The 13,197-nt window shown below is 34.3% G+C and overlaps 1 pseudogene; it reads right to left on the reverse strand.

Annotated features, from left to right (window-relative positions):
* Window positions 1-917: 917 nt before the first annotated feature.
* On the reverse strand, window positions 918-1,851 carry LOC143681177 (olfactory receptor 4P4-like; annotated as a pseudogene).
* Between the last annotated feature and the right edge of the window lie 11,346 nt (window positions 1,852-13,197).

A 13,197-nucleotide genomic window follows, 5' to 3' on the forward strand; every position in this document is an offset into this window, starting at 1 on the left:
TTATAAGAAGTTTTCTGTGTTCTAAGAAATATTTTTTTTAGGAATGAAATTTTTTCTAATTTTCTTGGGGAAAATTAGATTTCTTCAGGAAATCTTTCCCTAAAGTCTAACCTACAGGATATTTCTAAGATAATTTGCTTTATGTATTTTATCACAATACTTTCTTCTCTCAGATTTCTGTGTTTATAGACCACACCTTTTTAAAAATTTTTTGCACAATATTTTTCATGCTAATATGAAATGTCTTTGTCTCTGGAACCTATGGTTAAAAACTTACTTTCCAATTTTAGGTAGATTGGGGTGGATCAACATTTACATTAAATAATTCAGTTCCCTAAACTATATAGGAAAACATTTTCAATTCTGGTAAATATGTGGGACACCATTAATTTTGTAATCAGCTTTATGAATTATTGAGTTTCAAACTATTTCTTTAGCTTTTTTTTAAATGGGAATTCAGGAGAGCTGACTCCCAGCAAATACTTTAAGTCAGATATATCATACTGGACTCCTTGTTGATCAAAAAAAGGATGTATAGGTAAATATCAAGTATAATTTAAAATTTATTACTTAAACTCTAGATTTAACTTCTCCATTAAAGCATAAATGTGGTAACCTATCACCTTGTGAACTTCCTAGCAGTCTGAATTTTTAGATAAAACCGTCAGTAATTTTTTCATTAAAATTCACTCTTCAATGTAGCATTGTCTTAATTGCTTAGACCCAGATCATTTTTCACAAGTATCCTTCAGCACTATCTCTCTACTCCAAAAAATCAACTATATTTATGAATCACTTTTGTATGGTAGAATTAATATTTGATTTGTAATTACAGGAAAACTGTAAGTCCTATTAACCTCATCTATTTCATTCATAATAGCAATAAAATAATTAATCCCTGGCTTTCTGATTCCACATTAATTTTGTGCTTTCTTTGAAAATAAAATTTGACGCCAAATTTTTCTTATGGCATTTTTCATCTCTGTATTTCTCAGAGTATAGATTAAGGGATTGAATTTAGGAGCAATGATAGTGTAAAACAGTGCAAATGTTTTATTCTCAGGGTAAGTGTTAGGTGGTCTAAGGTAAGCAAAGATTGAAGGTCCAAAGAATAAGACAACCACTGTGATAAGAGACCCACAGGTATATAGGGCTTTGCGGATTCCTTCAGCTGAATGATTTCTTAAGGTTAACAATATACTGACATGAGAAACAAATAAGACAACAAAGTTACTAAGGCAACCATACCTGAATTGGCAACCACAAGGACACCTGTGATGTAAGTATCAATACAGGCGACTTTTAGCAGTGGGAAAATATCACAGAAATAATGATCAATTACATTTGGACCACAAAACGGCCACCGTATTGTCATAGACAATTGAGGAAAGGAACGGACAGCCCCTCCAGCCCAAGCAGCTAGGATTAGAAGATTGCATCTTGTCCTGTTCATAATAACCATGTAGTGCAGAGGTTTGCAGATAGCAGCATAATGATCAAAGGCCATGGCAGTAAGAATTAAAACCTCAATAGCTCCAAAGAAGTGCACAGTAAAGATTTGTAATATGCAATTATTGTAAGAAATGTTTTTTGTCCCCACCAACAAGTCACTGATAAGTTTGGGTGTAACACTAGAAGTGTAGCAGATGTTCACAGAGGATAAATGGGTGAGAAAATAGTACATGGATTGGTGAAAAAGGGAGCTACATCAAATGGAGACAAGAATCAGGAAGTTCCTGCCAAGATGGAAATGTAACAGAACAAAAACAGCACAAAGCAATATACTTCTATGTCTTGGTCATAAGAAAGTCCCAAAACAATGAATTCTGAAATATTGTTTTGACTTTCCATGTATTAAAATTTGTTCATATTGTGCACAAATGAGTTCAAGGTCTGAAAAGAAAAAAAAATAAACATGAATTTGAACAAAAATTTGACAGTGTGATCACAATATAAAATTCATCACAATAATGGATAGACACATAGTGAATATTAATATTAATTATTCTTTCCTTATGAAATTATGTTTCTTTTTCTTTTATTACATATCATCTTACAAAAGTATTCTGAAATCATCATATAATGGGAATAATTATATATTTTGTACATTTTGGCTGACAGAGGTTAAAGTATAAATGTAATTTGAGAATCAAGAATACATTTTCTTTCCATTATGTTGTTTAGAAAACAACAAATGTTTTAGTAACAGAATAAAAATAAAACAGATTTGAATATTTTTTAAATGGACTGCCTTAGCCATAGAGTCATCTTTCCTTTTTCCAGTATGAACTGGAAAATACAAATGTTTTAAGCACCCAGTTTACATTGGTAAACTTTAATTTGGTAAACCTACTGAGAAAATTATTATCAGGCACAGAGTGTTTAGCAGTTAACTGTTGCAAAATAATACTGAATAATTAAAGAATGGCTCATAATCCTATCGTTTATTTATTGTGACTGATGCCAATTGATTGTCAATGAACTGTATATTATTAATTGTCAAACATAACCGTTTACTAACAATAAATTCATTTAAAGATAATTGTCATATAAGTAAGTTGTTGAACTACTTAAACAAGATCACTCAATTAATTTAAGTCCATCATTTCTAGTAAAAGTGTTAGATTACAGGAATCACAGGGAATTTTCAGAATCTGTATGTAATATACTGTTGATACCAGAAGATAGATATCTAGATTCTTTGTTAGTTTGGTTTTGTGTCTCATGCATAAGAGTGTCATGGGGTACTGTCCTAGGAGGAACTTCTGTCAATCCTCATCTCAGTAGAAAATATTATGGAGTTCCTTACATTACTAGATCACACAGTCAGTTTCCCTGAATCTTTATGTAAAGCTATAACAGGCAGTCATATAAATTAGAATTCTCAGTTTCTAAAACATTTTTATATAATTATACTACATTTTTTCCAAAATTCTCTATTCCTTAGTTCACAATTCTTACCTGTTCAATAGATTATGATGAGTATTTAATCCACAATAGCTCCTAAAGTCCCATCCTACAATCTGAGGGAACATGCTATTAAGATCACTGCTGTTAGTAGAAGTAAAAGGGAAAAATGAGTAGTTTCAGGTGAGAGGAATATTTGTCATTAAAATGTACAATAGTCTTGACCAAATAATCAGACATCAAATTGCCTATTAAAAAATTGAAGACATGAATGAAGAAAGACAGAAATAGAAAGATAGAGAAGTGTAAAATAAACTGTGCAGTAGTGAATGATGCACCCATTGCTTTATCTCCTTAAACCCCATTTTCCTTCATTATACAAATAAGAAATTATTATATAATTCAGAACTATAAAGAATAAATGAAATACCGTAGTGTCATATGTGTATCATGCCATAAACCTTGTTTCACTTGTTTCTTCTTTGATCAAGCAATTTAGCAACTACTGAGATTCTCCTGTAAATGTGCATGAGTAATTCCAATAAAGAAATAATTAGGAAAAAAAGGTAAAGCACAACATAGAATTAATTGGTGACCAAGTGAATTTCAATATCTATAATCCATTAGTGAATAAACAGTCATTTTAGTGATAGATTGTCTATCTTAGTCAATCTTAGGCAATTCCTAACACTAATTACTAGTCTGATCTTTGTCCCATAAATGTATAGATATAGTCAATTATGACTTCACTTCTTTGATAAGTTGAAAAAATAATCTAAAGGCCTTTTTGTATATGGTATACCATAATAAAACCTGATGTTCTTAGTGTTAAGTAAAATTTCTATGAAAGTTCAATTTTCTTCTAGTGGTATCAGAATATGCCATCTTATAAACCTACCTTAGTTGACCAGATGCATGCCATATATAAGAAGTAAGTTTGTTTGAAACAGCAAAACCTTCTTATTTTTTTATAGCAAATATAAACACAGATATTCCTTGATAGGAATATTGTGGGAGATATATGAACACTTGAGTGGGACTCTGAAATTTACTGCCATCCTGAAAATTTTAATAATATTAACTCTACTCATCTCAATTAGAAGTTGGCTTGTTCATAATTCACTGAAGCATTTTTAGAGTAATAAAATTTATCTTATGCTCCAAGAGATGGTAGATTCCTAAAACTAAATTTAGATGGAATTAATGTAAATGACATCTAAACTTTCTGAAACCTGGTTAGTGGGATTCTCTCCAAACCAAAGTGGCATGTGTAATTTAATGACAAAGAAGTCTGAATGGCTTCGAGTTTAGATTTAGGTTGCATTAGGAAGAATTCCTCCTGAGATACTCACTCTTCTAGTTCTTCTTCATTATCTGAATCCGAAATAAAGGTGGAAAACTATAAACCAGTAGCAAACAAAACTAGGATAATTGTCAAAAATAATTTTGAAATCTCAAAATGCCTTAGAATCTTCTATAACTTTGCAAAAAGAAGTGGATATTCACTCCATGGAAAAGCAAGCTGGAACTTTTGAAAGCAGATTTAAAATCTTCATACTAGCTCAAACTAAAATAAACAAAAAAGAATTGGAAAGACTCACAAAAAGCTATCACAGATGTTTAAGTCCTCAGAGTCATCTATTTTAAACATGGAAGAAATTTTGTCTAAAAGAGCAGAATATAAACCTCTGTGGCAATGCAAAAATTAATAGTTCTTTGAAAGCTTTTAGAGATTATATTCCCAGAGTCATGTCTACCTGATCCTCACCAAATATCCCAATACCTTTGCCCATGGCAATTTTCCTTTTGTGCCTGGGCATTTCCTTTATACCTTTGACTTGGCCTGGCTCTGGCATTGATTCCCTGGAGATCACAAGATGCTACCATCAGATCCAGAGCAGTTCAGGGAACTCTGTGAGCTCTGTGTTAAGCTAGTTTACCAGAGAAAGGAAGAAATATAATATAGCCTGGATTGGATGGATTGGCCTGTATTAGTCAAGAATCTCTGACAAAGATAACTAAAGACAGACATCACAATCTGAACATGGATTTTATATTTTAAGTATAGGTTTAATATCCATTCTGAATTAATTTTTACCATGAGTGAGGTATGGGTACTGATGTCCAATTGTTTCATAATCATTGGTTGAAAAGTTTATTGTTTTTTCACTGATTCCCTACTTAACTTTGTTGAGACATTTGAAAATGTATGTGCAGGTCTACAATTATAATTTCTACACTATTCTTTTGACAACCCATCTAATTTATGGAAACCATGCTAATTTGATCATTGCAGCTTTCTAATATATCTTGACATCAGGCATTATAAATTCTCCAAGTTTTTCCTTTCTAAAATTTGGGATACATTTTAGATTTACTACGTTTCCATATAAATATTAAAAGAAGCATGTTAATTTATGAAATAATACTTAATTAGATTTTGTCTGGGATTGCATTGACCTAGGGATCAGTACAAAAAGAGTTGAAATCATAATAAAATTGAGACATTCAATCCATAAAAGTAGCATTTCCATTAAGGTCTTCTATATTCTCAGCATAATTTATAATGTTCCACGTAAATGTCTTTCACCATGTTATATAACATTTATCCTAAGGATATCATATTTTTTTATCTATTATAATTGACTTTTTGTTGTTGAATTTTGTCTGCTTCCCCTTCAATATGTCTTCTATCCTAATGCCTACTCTTGTGACGTGACCTTATTTGGAAATAGACTTTGAAGTTTAGTTAAAATGAAATTAAACTGGATTAGGATGGTCCCAAATCTAATATGGCCTCCTTGTAGGTGGAGGGAAATTAGAATACAGAGGCAGAAAAAGGAGAAGTCCATGTGAAGATGGAAGTAGAGACTAGAGTGATGCATGTGTAGGCCAAGGAACACCAAGGACTGCTAGCAAACAGAAGCTAGAGGAAGAAAGGAAAGATTCTCCCCTGCAGGTTTTCGAGGGAGCATGGCCCTGCTATTTGATTTTTCAACTTCTACCTGCAAAAGTGTTAGGAAACAAATTTCTGTTGTTTGAAACAACATAGTTATAATACTATGTTATCACAACCCTAGGGGTTTATGTGAATAGCATTTCTGAAGTTATGTTACTAGCATAAAAACTACAAAAGATTTCTTTTTTGTCATGGGCAGGATCCAAGAATCAAACCTGGATCTCTGGCAAGGCAGGCAAGAAATCTGCCACTTACCACCATTGCACTGCCCTACAATTGATTTTTTAATGGTGATCATAACCTGAAACCCTGCTAACCTTATTAATTTAAACAAAAACACACAGATTGGATAGGAAGGAATAAATTTGTCTGTAATCAGAGATAATATGATCACTTATATGGAAAATTTCATTGTATATTATAATTATCAGAGAAATGCTTGTCTAATAGAAGGATATTTGGAAGAAGTTGTATAAAATTATTATTTTTTCTCTAGTAGTTGAGAGTATGAATAGGTGAAACAATCTGGACATGGGGAAGATTTAACATAACAAATTCAATGTCTTCAAAAGATATATCTTTAAGTGATTGTTTATTATTTAATTACATGAAGTTTAATAACACATGATTTATGGAACATTTTATACTTATTAAGGAGTTGAATTTAAATATATTAATAAGTGAATAACTTCTCCTTAGTTATTTAAAATCTATAGATATTGTAGTTTCCATCTCTTGTATTGTGCCTTTATTCCCATAAGTTCTGCAGTTTGTTTTTTCAAGCTCTCAAGTGTTGCTTCCCAAGGACCAGAGCTCAAAGAATATTAAGGAATGACACGAGAGAGAGACAGGATCAGGGGGCCTGAAGATTAGTGACAACAGACAACTTTATTCTTAACCAGATCCTGCTTATATACTGCAGGGTGACAAAAGGCATGCATGCATTTCCTGAAGGAACAGAGTGTTTATCTTTCAGTGCTCTCTTCCTTCATACTTAACATAACCATTTGGGGTTAACAAACATTCTCTTCCTCCCAGACTGTTCTCCATTAAGCAGATAACAGTCTCTACAGTTTATTGCCACCACCACTCTGATGCCAGGTGCTCCCAATAAATTCTGCAGGTCTTGTTTTAACCCTTGCTCCTACACTCAATTTATTCTTAATGGTCACCAAATATCTTCTTTATGTCTTTCATCTCTTTTACTTTATCTTCCTTCAACTTATTGATTTGATTTAAAAATTTTGTTTGAGCATTGTCTTATTTGCAGTGTTGATTTGTTCCTTTGGGCCATATTTTCATGCTTTCTAATATGACTCATGAATTTTTGCTGGATTCTAGACATCTAATTTCCCTGATAAATTTATTCTGGAGTTTGTTCTCTCTCTTTTACCTAGGATTTTCTTATTGGTTGTACTGGTTCTCTATCTATTCACTCTGGTTTGCTATATCTGCAAGAATGCAATATACCATGAATGGGTAAACAAGTTTGCAGTTCTAAGGCTGTAAAAATGTCCAAAAATAAAGCACCTGGAGAAAGGTACCATGACTCAAGATAGGCCAATGAGTCCAGATCACCTCTATCAGTTAAGAAGGCCCATGGCTGGCATTGCTGAGGTCTTTGGCTTCTGGTTTCAAACAGATTCCCCAGGGGTCTCATGTGCATCTACTCTCTTCCTCAGCCCTCCGAGCTTCTTCAAAGATCTGCATCTCTGTCACCTGTGAGGCAACTATGTTTCTTCAAAATGTCTCCCTTTTTATAGGACTCAAGTAAGCTAATCAAGACATAACCTTGAATGGGTGGAGTCACACCTCCATCTAATCAAATGACCACACCCACAAATGAGTGGGTCACTCTGTATAGAAACAATCTATTCAACGTTTTTGACCCTACAATATTAAATCAGGACATGGCTTTTCTGGGATGCACAACTCTTTCAAACCAGCACACTGTCCTTTAACAACCAGTTCAACTTATTCTTGACCTGTAGCATAGCTTCTGTCTAGCTGATCAGGATTTAGCTGTTCTTTTCTATTTCTCATTCTGAATATATAGAACTTTTATTTTGAGAAGGTCTCCCCAGATATGATTGACCCCAACAAGATTTCCCCAGATTAGATAGACCTGGGTCTCAGGAAGAAAGTGTAATCAATATCAAGTTTCACTGATGATGAGACTCAGTAGCTTCCTGTGAAGTCTTTTTATTCTGTGCTTCTCCTATCCTCCCTAACAATTGATATTTGTCAGCCACAGGTATAAAGTGGTGTGGTGCCATTAACTCTCAGCAGACACTGTCCATGCCAGAGGTATGGCTGAGTCAGACTCTGAGGTAGAAAGTGGGCTTAAGATGTTTCTGTTTTCCTTCCCCTGTGGTTTTAATTGTCTGAATGAGAGCCATTTTTGGTGGTAGACACTGCCCCAAATCACACGCCTTTCTTGAGGAAGATATAACATTTAGGGAATTATCTCCTTCACCTCATTGGTTTCTTCGCAATATTTGATAGGTAAAATAAAAGAAAATATGTTAGTCGAGGCCACAGGTGACAAGAATAATTTGTAATTATTGTAGTTTTATTTTCAGACCACAGTAATAACTGAATATTGCAATAAAGCGAGTCACATTTTGTGGGGTTTCCCAGTACACGTGAAAGTTATATATACACTATAATGTAGACTATTAAGTGTATGATATCATTATGTGTAAAAAATACAATATGCAAAAAAATTCAACAAATGGTGCTGCAATAACAGGATAGTCACATGATAAAAGAATGAAATGTGACTCCCCATAATACAGCATATAAAAAATAAAAATAATTAAAAATTTAAAAAACAATATGCATGCTTTGATTAAAAATACTTTGTTGCTAAAAAATAAATGCTAACCACCATCTGAACCTTTAGCAAGTCACGATCTTAGTGCTGGTGGGGAGTCTTTTCTTGATATTCATGCCTGCTGACTGATCAGGATGGTGTTCACTGAAGCTTGGGGTGTCTGTGGCAGTTTGTTAAATAAGACAACAATGAAGTTTTCCACATTGATTGACTCTTCCTTTCACAAAAGATTTCTTGGTAGCATGAGATAGTACATTATACACACAATAGAGCATTTAAAATTGTAGTCTATCTTTTAACCTTGCTGCTGCTTTATCAATTATGTTCATATAATATTCTAAATATCTTGTTATCATTTTAACAGTGTTCATAGTGTCCTCACCAAATATAAAATCTATTTCAAGAAACCACTTTTTTTGTTCATTCATAAGAAGCAACTTGTCATGCATTAAAATTATATCATGAGAATGAAGCCATTCAGTGACCACTTCTATTAGTACTTCTTGTACTATTTTCAACCGATCTGCAATTACTTCTTCAGCTGAAATATTGAACCCCTCAGAGTTATCTATGAGGGCTGAAATCAACTTCTTCCAAACACCTCTCAATTTTGATATTTTGACATTGTCCTAAGGATCACAGATATTCCAGAAGATTTTCAATTTACTTTTCCCAGATTCATCTGTGGAATTACTATCTATGACAGTTATAGTCTTATGAAATGTATTCTTTAAATAAAAATACATTGAAATTCAAAATTACTCCTGGACCCATGGACTGCAGAATGGATTTGTTGTGCTAGCAGGCATGAAAACAGCATTGCTATCTTTTTATATCTCCATCAGAGTTCTTAGGTAACTAGGTGCATTGTCAATGTGTAGTCCTATTTTGAAAGGAATATGTTTTTTCTGAGCAGTAGGTCTCAAAAGTGGATTTAGTCATTCAATAAACTATATTGTTGCTGTTCCATTTACATAGCACAGAGAGAGTAGGTTAGCATAATTCTTAAGGGCTCTGGGATTTTCACAATGGCAAATGAGCATTGGCTTTCATTTAAAATCAACAGATTCATTAATCACTAATAAAAAGTCAGTCTGTCTTTGAAGCTTAGAAGCTAGGCACTAACTTCTTTTCTCCAGCAATGAAGGTTCTAGATGTTATTTTATTCTAGTATAAAACTATTTCATCTACACTGAAGATCTGTTGTTTAGTGTTATCAATTTCATCAATTCACTTTGCTTGATCCTCTGATCAAATTTTTGCAGCTTCTACAACAACATTTTCTGCTTCTCTTTGTACTTTTCTTTCCTTAAACTTCATGAACTAATCTTCATTAAATTCGGAGTTTTCATATGCAGCTTCATTGCCTCTTTCAGCCTTCACAGAATTGAAGAGAATCAGGGCCTTCTTGTTGGATTAGGATTTTGCTTAAGGGAAAGTTGTGGTTGGTTTGATCTTCTATCCGAACCACTGAAACTTTCTCTATATCAGCAGTAAGTCTGGTTTGTTTTCTTACCATTCAGGGGTTCACAGTAGTAGCACTTTCATTTTTCTTCAATAACTTCCCTTTGTGTTCATTACTTAATTAACTGGGGAAAGAGGACTAGCTTTCAGTTAGTCTGGGCTTTTAAAAGCTGTTCCTCACTTAGCATAATTATTTCTGGCTTTTGATTTAAAGTGAGAGAAATACAAATCTTTCTTTCATCCTTCCTTTTAGAAACCATCATAAAGTTACCAATTGGCCTAATTTCAATATTATTATGTGTTCTACTTTGAAAGATGTTAGAATGTGACATACCAGAAATGGAATGGCTTTCTAAAAATGGAAATTTATTGCATTGCAACTTTACAGTTCTAAGGCCATGAAAATGTCCAAATTGAGGCATTCAAGTAAAGACACCTTGGTTTAAGAAGGCTGATGATATTTGGGGTTTCTCTTTCAGCTGAAAAGGCACATGATGATGTTTGCTAGCTTTCTGTCCTTACAGAGGGCTTCCCCAGGCATGTTTTCCTTCATCATCTTCAATGATCTCTGGCTGTCTGGTCTCTGATGGTTCTGATGGCTCTGAAGCTTTTTCCAAAATGTTTCCCTCTTAAAGGGCTCCAGTAAGAAACCCCAGTTTAAATGGGTGAAGACACACCTTTATGGAAAACACCTAATCAAAAGTTACCACCCATAATTGGATGGATCACATCTTCATGGAAAAATCAAAAAGGTCCCACTCACCAATATTGAATGAGGACTAAAGGACATGGGTTTTCTGGAGTACATATAGTTTCAAACTAGCACACTCTGTCGTGAAGAACAGTGAAACCTGAGGAGAGGAAGAGATGGGGAATGGCTAGTCAGTTGAGCAGTCAGAACACATAAACTTCTATTAACAAAATAAACCATCTTATAAGGACATGGTTCATGGCACCCAAAGCGATTATAATCGGAATATTTAAGATATGGGTTTTGCCTGGTGGGATTACTGTGATCTTCATGATTCTGAACTGATAGCTGCCTTGTTATTGTCAGGCTGTGGTTGCGGCAATTACCCATTTACAGTTATCATTTGGTATGCAAGCACTAAGGAATGCTTTGTTGAGTATCAGTGTCCTGGGTATAGTGTTACATCCTCCATCTCTATAGTAGCATCCCTAGCTACTCATGATAATCAGAGTCAAGTGTCCCAGCCAGAAGAATAACTTTTCTTTCCTGCTGTTTCACTGACATAAAGAGCACAAAATATTGGTTCCATTTCAATGTAACACACATGGTGTCCCCATCAGTTATCTCATCTTCTCCAGGAACAAGGATATGTACCTTTTTAAATTTGAGACTCTGAAAGTGGGTATCTAAGAGTGTCAGTAACTGGGACCCCTTCTGTTTCCACCCATTGGATCCCACAATGATATATATGAGGAAAATGGGAATACAGCACACTATGTCAGGCAGGAGGCCAGTGCATATATTGTATACTGAGGACATCGGAATTTCTCAAAGAGTTGAATTCAGCTGGTCCCTTAATGGAGTCCTTAATAAGCTTTTATCATCTTTATTCAGGCAGACTACTTATGGATGATAAGGTACATGGTAAGAAGTGAATTCTGAGATTATAAGAAAAATTTCACCCATGTGGCAGGCTACTACGATTTCATGGGATTTGTCTTCCACCAAATGCCAGGTTTTTAACTTAATATGGCAACTAACATACTTGTCAATTCCTGATCACAGGTCCAGTTAGCATGATGCCATTAAAATACACTGAAAAAATATTCAAAAGACAAAATATCCCAAAAACAAAATTAAGAAAAATGAGAAAACAATATTACTGTAGTGAAATAAATGATTGCATATTTCTGTACTTTCAATGTAAATATGAACTTATATTGATTTTCCCTATTCATGACATCAAGAAGAATGCATTTACCTAATGGCAATATTTCTGGAATCAGACAAAATGCCAAAGGAGTAGGAAAAGTAACTGTGATCACAGCCCCACTGTCATCCATGATAATACATTTTGTTTTTGAAGAGACTAGACAGGTTAATAAGATGGAAATATGATGGAGAATATTACCTCTGGATTTCTCATTCCTTTGGTAGTATCCATAAGCTATGAAGTGACTCCCAAGATGAAATATTGATTCTGATTTACTATATTTCTTGGGATAGGTAAGGAGATGTTTTAATAGCTACCATTTGGCCATATCTATCAAGTAGGTACTTATTCTACATAATACAAACCAATAAAAATATGTCTGCTGCCAAATACATTCAGAGACTTAGAAACTAATCTGAGGTGTGTTCATAGGCCCGTGGTCTCACTGTTGAGTGAACTTGAACTGAACTCTAATAGCTGGCCTTGGGCCATATCTTCATGCTTCTTACTATGACTCATGATGTTTAGCTGGTGTCTAGGAATCTGATGTGTTTGATTAGTTTATTCTAGAGATCATTTTCTCTCTTTTACTTGGGGTTTTCTTATTGTTTGGAATTGTTCTCTATCTGTTCTTTGATATTCAGTCCAATGTATTTTAGACCTCTGGCATAGTTTCTGTTTAACTGATCAGAATTTTTCATCTCTTGCTTTTCTGGTTCTTACCCTGTCTATATGGAACCTTTTTAAGAAGTGTCTCTACATATTTGCTTGATCCAATGAGATTTTCCCAGATCAGACAGTCCCAGGTATCAGGAGAAGAGTGTAATCAGTATCAAGTTGTCCTGAGGATGAGACCCAGCAGGTATCAGACTTTCCTGTGAAGCCTTTTGAGTGTGCATTTCTCATGCTCCCCAGCAGGTATATCTTGTCAGCTCACAGCTCCTCAGCTGTATAAAGTGTGGTGCCTTGAGTTCTTAAGACCCTGCTCCTGCCAAGAACATGGCAAAGACAGAGGCTGAGGTAGAGTTTGAATTTAAGCTGTTTCTGTTTTCCAGTCCCTGGGGTCTGAATTCTCTGAATGAGAACAGCCATTTGAGCTGGGACAGCACCAGCATCTGCACTTTGGT

Source organism: Tamandua tetradactyla, chromosome 4 (genome assembly GCF_023851605.1).
Source record: "Tamandua tetradactyla isolate mTamTet1 chromosome 4, mTamTet1.pri, whole genome shotgun sequence".
NCBI lineage: Eukaryota > Metazoa > Chordata > Mammalia > Pilosa > Myrmecophagidae > Tamandua > Tamandua tetradactyla.